The sequence below is a fragment of the Engraulis encrasicolus genome, chromosome 2 (assembly GCF_034702125.1).
Source record: "Engraulis encrasicolus isolate BLACKSEA-1 chromosome 2, IST_EnEncr_1.0, whole genome shotgun sequence".
Taxonomy (NCBI): Eukaryota; Metazoa; Chordata; class Actinopteri; order Clupeiformes; family Engraulidae; genus Engraulis; species Engraulis encrasicolus.
In genome coordinates, this window is record NC_085858.1 from 17,006,494 (window position 1) to 17,013,228 (window position 6,735).

Consider the following 6,735-nt stretch of genomic DNA (forward strand, 5'->3'; position numbering starts at 1 on the left):
TGTGTGTGTGTGTGTGTGTGTGTGTGTGTGTGTGTGTGTGTGTGTGTGTGTGTGTGTGTGTGTGTGTGTGTGTGTGTGTGTGTGTGTGTGTGTGTGTGTGTGTGTGTGTGTGTGTGTGTGTGTGTGTGTGTGTGTGTGTGTGTGTGTGTGTGTGTATCTGTATGTGCGTGCAGGAGCATACAGTATGTCTATTTGTGCATATGCACACACTGTATACATACAGTGTGTATGTATGTTTATGTAAAGCTCCATCTCTTGGACATGGGCAGCCATGTGAAACCTAGATCTGGGCATCGGGCATCAGCCACTGCCACTGCCACATCACTGCCACTGCTACCACTGCCAACACAGGGCCGTAACAAGACATTTTCAAATACTGAGGTCAAATACTGTGTGCTTTACTGCTTACTGTACATTTAGAATGCTTCGAACTCCTCAGTCAAATTTTGTTTTCATTAATCACTGCCTTGAGGATTAATGAGGGTGGCATAGAGAGGCTGAATTCATCATTGTTGATCATAGATCAATTTTCATCATAGATAGGCCTACATTTTACATTTTTGAAAAAAAATACAGAGGACATGACCTCTGTGTCCTCAATGGTAGTTACGGCCATGACTGCCACAGTCCCTCAGCTCTCCCTGCCTCAGTCGCCACACACATCATCCAGCCTTCATCTTCCAGCCATCCTTGCAGCCAGCCAGCCCAGCCCGGTCACTCAGCTCAGCTGAGGGGAAACTATTAGAATGCCGGCACATGAAACCACTTACCGCATGCGGCCGGTGTTTGTGTGCTTTCCGTGACTGCACACACACCGCTGCGGACTGCCCCGTCTCCCAGGAAGAGGAGAATCACAGAAAAAGAAAAAGGAATTTTGATATTACTGAATATATATGTATGTGTAGATGTATGCCCGAGTCCCTCTCAGTGTGTGAGCAGCTGTCTATACATATTATATTATATTATATCAGACACACGGACATATTAGATTTGGCGTACTGGTTTATGTTAATAGATTTGCCTCCAGACAGACTTGGTTTCCAGGTAACGGGGAAGTCTAATTGGTTTCCGCGGCGATGGCGGCTGCCGTCTCCGGGTCATGCGTGGCTACCGTGCGGAGATCAAAAAGACACTCCGGGCGTTACCTATACATATTAATGATTAATTATGATAACAGCCCACACACAGGCAGGCAGTGTTGGACTCTGTGTGTGTGTGTGTGTGTGTGTGTGTGTGTGTGTGTGTGTGTGTGTGTGTGTGTGTGTGTGTGTGTGTGTGTGTGTGTGTGTGTGTGTGTGTGTGTGTGTGTGTGTGTGTGTGTGTGTGTGTGTGTGTGTGTGTGTGCGTGCGTGTGAGTATTTGGTGAGGATTCAAGAACGGGATGGGTGGTGAAAGCTGGCGGCTCTTTGAACTACCTAAGTGTGTGTGTGTGTGTGTGTGTGTGTGTGTGTGTGTGTGTGTGTGTGTGTGTGTGTGTGTGTGTGTGTGTGTGTGTGTGTGTGTGTGTGTGTGTGTGTGTGTGTGTGTGTGTGTGTGTGTGTGTGTGTGTGTGACGATGTGTACAGGTGTGAGTGTGTGCATGTCTGCTGTTCTTGTTTCTGTTTTTCTTTATCACTGTCTGATTTGCGTGGTTTTCACTAAAGGCAGCTGTGACAATGCCTGGTGTGGACTCCAGTAGTACTGAGATCCTTGTGTGTGTTTGCTGCGGTGCCCCCGGTGGTGGGAGGGCCACTGGTTTACCATGAGCCCAGTGCCGTGCCTGTAAGCCTCCGCAACCCCGACATGCACACCAGACAGATGCTAAGACATATCAGTAATGCAGAGAGCTCGGATCCAGATGTGGACTTTCCTTTAGGCCAGGGGTGTCAAACTCAAATTAACTGAGGGCCAAAATCGGAATATGGAACGAAGTCGCGGGCCGAACTGAAAATTTATTTTTAATAAATGGACAAAAATCGTGCCGGCACGCACTTAATATTTATAGATAAATCTCACACACACTGGCACATATTGTGTTGCATAGGAGTGTGAGCTGTGTCATTGGCCTGGGCCCACTCATACTTCTGTGACACACCAAATTTCATGTTCAAGTCTTGGTACACTATACATTAATGATGTATGAGGGCCAACTGTAATACACATTTGAAATTACCTCGCGGGCCAAATAAAATTACTCCGCGGGCCAGATTTGGCCCCCGGTCCTGAGTTTGACATCCCTGCTTTAGGCAAACGTAGGCAAATGCCTAGGGCCCCGAAATCTGTCCTCCATAGAAGCCCCAACTGCCATACCAGTGGTGTTAAACAGAACAAAAACACAGGCTTGCTCTTAATTGGTCAATAACCTTATCTAAAGTAATCGAAGGTATGAGACAAAAGCACTAAAATAGCACCATATTTCGCCTAGGGCCCCAAAATGGCTAGATCCGCCCCTGCTCGGATCACAGACTAGACTGGGCTTATATCAGCAGTCTGTGTGAGCAGTGGCAGTATATTTCACTTTGTATTAGAGTTTCATTTTTTGTTCTTCTTCTAGTTTTCAATTTCAAGGCTACTTGTTTGTTATTTGTTGTTTACCCCTCTTTTTCGTTCACTTTGTCTCTGGCTTCCTTTCGTCTGTCTCTCTCTGTCTCTCTCTGTCTTTCTCTCTCTCTTGGTCTCTTACTCTCTCTGTCTGTGTGTGCATGCGTGCGTGGTGTCTATCAATACTTTTTCTGACTTTCGCACACTCGTCAGCGCCCCTCAAACAGACCAGTACGGCGTGACAAATAATATTTCAGTCACAAAATAAAAAGATATACAAATATCTTCCAAACAATCTGAATGCGGTGCACACACAATCACCCCCCCCTCCTACACACACACACACACACAGGGGCGGAGTGGCCCACCTTTTCCCACCGGGAGAATTTTCCCCTTGGCGGCCCTTTTAAAAAAAACAAAAGCAAAAAAACCCCAAAGCGAACAACATGGTTTCCTAACCAAAAAGACAAAAACCACGAAATCTGCAGTACTACATGTGGACATTAGTGTTGTCAAAATATCACCCTGAAGTGGAGAATTGTAGCCTACACCTTGATGAAATGCACAGCCAGTGGTGTAGGCTAGTCTACGTAATACGCAGGTATACGCACCCATTTCAAAAATTCAGGGATTACAGTATACCCACTTAACATTGATTGATCCATTGTTTACAATAGCACAAATATATACAGTATACCACATCAAAAAATGCTAAAATATACAGTATACCCACTTCAAAAAGTAGACTACACCACTGGAGCCATCATCACAGTCCAAAGCATTCATAGGCCTACTAGGTTAGGCTACATCACGCAACTGTTCCATGCAAATGTGCACTCCACTGTCATTTTGACAGTTTGAAATTGAAATATCATTTAAGGAAGACAGGATGAGCATGGGCACAAAGTTTTGAGTGTGGGGATTTTTAGAAGAGTAGGCTTACAAAATATAGTATAGTAGCCTATAGCTTACAAAAAGTCTGTCTACATTGTGCAATAAACCCACCATGCAGCAAATAAGCCAAACCTAGCTACTTCAAAACACAACCATAAGTCAACAAAATGTATAACCAAACGGTGTAGGCCTACCTTAAAACGCTGTCTTCGTCGCAGCAAATGTCTTTGTTTCTTGCAATCACTCTACTTTAATCCACAACTTAGCCTACACACCCAGCACTGGTCACATCAGAATCTTGTGTGGTAATTATTTTGTTCCATTTCTTCAGACATAGGCTACATCCTAAATGTACCACATATAAATATATGTATGATAATAATATTATTTCGACTATAAGGAGATATACTGGTAGTTCTAACAAATCAAAACAAAACCCACTGCTTCTGTTAGGTGAAGTTCTCTTCCTTACCACTTGGTGGAGTCTGTTTGTAACCCAATTCAATAACCACAGAGCAAGTGAATCTGGACTGGAAAGACTGTAAACTGTAACAGTCGTGTGGAAATCGGAAAATAAATCATAATTTATTAATATTTCCATCCTTTGGTAACCAATCTACATATCACAGGTTATTTAAATACTGAAAACGAAACTGTGTTACTAAGATCTTGTAAACTTCCGCGATCTACGGTGTATGAAAATTATCAGTAGAGAAGGGGTGTGGCCAATTTACTGTTTGACACCGTCAGTGAGGTATTGCCGTCTGGTATACGGTATAAATACTGGCTAGTCAGCTAAGTTATAGTACAAGGCAGTGGATACGGGGAAGTCATACATGTATGATCTTGAAACTTCAGGGCCGGTTGAAAACTCAGTGAGGCAGTGAATTTTCATTTCACGGCCGCGGCCCACCGGGACAAGTCCCCGATCTCCCGACGGCCACTCCGCGCCTGCACACACACACGCACCCACGCACACCCCCCCCCCCACACACACACACACACACACACACACACACATATCAATGGTCCATGGAACACTTACCACAACAACAAACACAGTAGTTGTTTTTTGCATGGCATTTCATGTCACACATTGATTCCTGATTGTAAAAAAAATGGGCTTGAAATGTCTCCTCCAAAAAACCCTGTTCCTGCAGAAATGTGTCCTTGATTTTCATGAGCTGTGATTGGGCCGAGGCTTCCTATTTCTGTTGGGAACGCTGTTCATCTCCTTGAGTAATTCCATCAATTGCCTACCTTGGTGGCTGTAATTTCTCAATCAGTGTTTCTGAAACTTTTTCAGACCGAAGACCACTTTTGCCCCGCAAAATGTTTAGGGACCACCTGTCAACCGAATTGACAGTTGAGGGGTGCTAATTTGACACTGCTAATTTCGATGTACATCACCCACTTTTTTGTCACATTAAAAGCCTGTCTTATTGTGGTGAAAATAAGACTTCAGCTATGTTTAGCTTCGTAATTATGTTACAAATATACCCTACGCCTTGCGGACCTCCTGAGCTCTGTCGCAGACCACCAATGGTCCCCGGACCACACTTTGAGAATCACTGCCTTAGATAACACCTTTGTAAAGGTCAGGGGTGGTTGAATCCAGTGTTAATAACGCCGCTCACATCTCATGACAGGTGAAGCTTTGGCTGTGCACTCCAATGGCATTTTAGTCTGGTGATGTGTGATTAAGATTGAAAGATACTGTATTTATATATGTGCAATGGTAATGGATTTCAATGTACTGTAATCTAATATAATTTCACAATTCCTTTTTTGGACAACATCCATGTCTATGTATACTATGCATACGTGGATAATGTGCATACTTATACCGTACAGTAAATCCTTCCTATGTTATTATTAAACTCTTGGGTGCACAGGCTTAAGTGCACAGGCTTCATAGAAAGTGTTGCAGTAGATGTTGATAACTTTCCCACTTCACTGGCCTTGTCTTCCCACTGCAGTCCAGCTGCGGCCATGACCATGAAACATCCTCACAGCCTGCTGCAGGGAAGCATGTGTTTACTGGGACAGAAGCATACGCACACACGCACACACACTTGCACACATATACACACACGCACACACACACACACATGCGCACACATACACACACACATGCGCACGCATACACACATGCGCACGCATACACACATGCGCTCAGACACGCGCGTACACACGCACACACACGCACACACACGGACACACACGGACACACACGGACACACACGGACACGGACACACGGACACAGACACACGGACACAGACACACGGACACAGACACAGACACTGACATGCACACGCACACACACACACACACACACACACACACACACACACACACACACACACACACACACACACACACACACACACACACACACACACGTGCACGCATACACACACACACACACACACACACACACACACACACACACACACCCAGCATGCCAGACAGAGTTCACCTCTGACCCCTTCTCACAAGAGGCATTTCTCTCTCCCCGGCACACAGCACTGACCTTGTGCTACTCCTCTTCAGTTGTGCCTCTCATCATTCATATAGGATGCCCAGTGTCTGCTCTCTTCCCCTCCTGTCTTCCTGACGTTTAATATAGATGTCGTATCAGGGCCAGATCTAGCCATTTTGGGGCCCTGGGCGAAAAATAAACATGGGGCCCTCTAAATTCATTCTTCAAACATGTGATATTTTAGTGTTTTGTCTTCAATTGCTTTACATAAGAGATAAATTGAGATCAGGCCTACTTTTTTGTGTGTTTCTGTGACTGGTGTGACAGTTGGGGGCCCCTATGCAGGGCAGATTTCGTCAGGGCCCCAGGCAATTGCCTAGGTTTGTCAATGGAAAGTCCACCTCTGATGTCGGTTCTTCCTCTTTTGCTCACTCCAATGGCCGTCAAGGAATAGATTTGTCTGCTTGGATTTTTTATATTCTGCGTTTGCCTCCTGTTTGCGTTTCATCCCCCTCCTGATTTTTTTCCTTTTTCTTTTTCTCTCTGTCTGTGTACTTTCTCGTTTTTATGTATCGCCTTTACTCTCTCGCTCTTTATGTGTCTCCATCTCTGCCTGGCAGTCCCACCTCAACCCATTTCATTTTTGCTTGCCCTCCTTCTCTCTCTCTTTCTCTCTCTCTCTCTCTCTCTCTCTCTCTCTCTCTCTCTCTCTCTCTCTCTCTCTCTCTCTCTCTTTCTGCGCTTCGTGTTGGCAGTCCACACAATGTGCCCATTTCCAGGTAGTATTCTGCAGTTAACCAGCTTTCTCCGAGTGAGTTTTTTTGCTCTCTTGCACTTG